The sequence below is a fragment of the Chrysochloris asiatica genome, unplaced genomic scaffold, assembly GCF_000296735.1.
Source record: "Chrysochloris asiatica unplaced genomic scaffold, ChrAsi1.0 scaffold00011, whole genome shotgun sequence".
In the NCBI taxonomy this organism is placed as follows: Eukaryota; Metazoa; Chordata; class Mammalia; order Afrosoricida; family Chrysochloridae; genus Chrysochloris; species Chrysochloris asiatica.
In genome coordinates this window covers 1,925,827-1,926,877 of record NW_006408529.1, presented here as the reverse complement: position 1 = coordinate 1,926,877, position 1,051 = coordinate 1,925,827, and the positions used below count along the sequence as shown (strand labels likewise).

Genomic DNA, 1,051 nt, shown 5'->3' with positions numbered 1-1,051 from the left:
GATGCATTAGACACTAATCACTGAAGTCCAGAAAAATTGTGGGATGACATCAAGAACATCATACAAGAAGAATGATAAAGTTCATTCAGAAGACAAGAAAGAAGGAAAAGATCAAAATGGATGTCAGAAGAAACTCTGAAAAGTGCTCTCCAATGTAGAGATGGTAAAGCAAAAAGAAAACATGAGAAAATAAAAGAGCCGAACAGAAAATTCCAAAGGGAGACTCAAGAAGACAAAGTCAAGTATTATAATGAAATTTGCAAAGACCTGGAGTTAGGAAACCAGAAGGGAAAATTATGCTCAACATTTCTCAAGCTGAAAGAACTGAAGAAAAATGGAAGCTTCCACTTGTAATATTGAAGGATTCTATGTGGAAAAAATTGATGGATGTAGAAAAGATCAAAAGAAGATGGAAGGAGACTGAATGTCAGCAATGCGGAGCTATCCAATAGGTCGAGATGGCAGAGGTGGAAGAAACTCTGAAGTGGCTGCAGAGCCAGAAGGGTATACAGGGGATCACTGTGGTGAACACAGAAGGCATTCCCATCAAGAGCACCACAGATAACTCCACTACCACACAGTACGCCAACTTCAGGCACAACTTCATCTTGAAGGCATGCAGCACCATGAGAGAAATTGACCCCCAGAATAACCTCAACTTCCTTCGAATTCGCTCAAAGAAAAATGAAATTATGGTTGCACCAGATAAAGACTATTTCCTGATTGTGATTCAGAATTCAACTGAATAAGCCACTCTCCTGGCTCGTCTCCCTGTGTTAGTCCTTAATTTAATGCCCGCTCCCAAGAAGAACAGTTAATCATGCCAACCCACCCCAAGTGGAAATCACCTAAGAGCCCACTTGCAACAACCTAGTGACCAAGACTGAGCTGGTGCCTCACCCACCCCACCAAAGGAGTCCTTCTGCTGCACCAGCCACTTGGAGTTTCCAGCCAGGGGTCTTCTTCCTCCACGAAGTCCCTCTCTGATCACTACCAGTGGCTGGAGCAAGAGCTTGTGAGGTCCCACACCCAGCTTCCAAATGACCTTCAG

At 43.5% G+C, this 1,051-nt stretch overlaps 1 pseudogene; it reads left to right on the top strand.

The window, feature by feature from the left end:
• Window positions 1-458: 458 nt before the first annotated feature.
• On the top strand, window positions 459-749 carry LOC102835253 (annotated as a pseudogene).
• The last annotated feature ends 302 nt before the right edge of the window (window positions 750-1,051 follow it).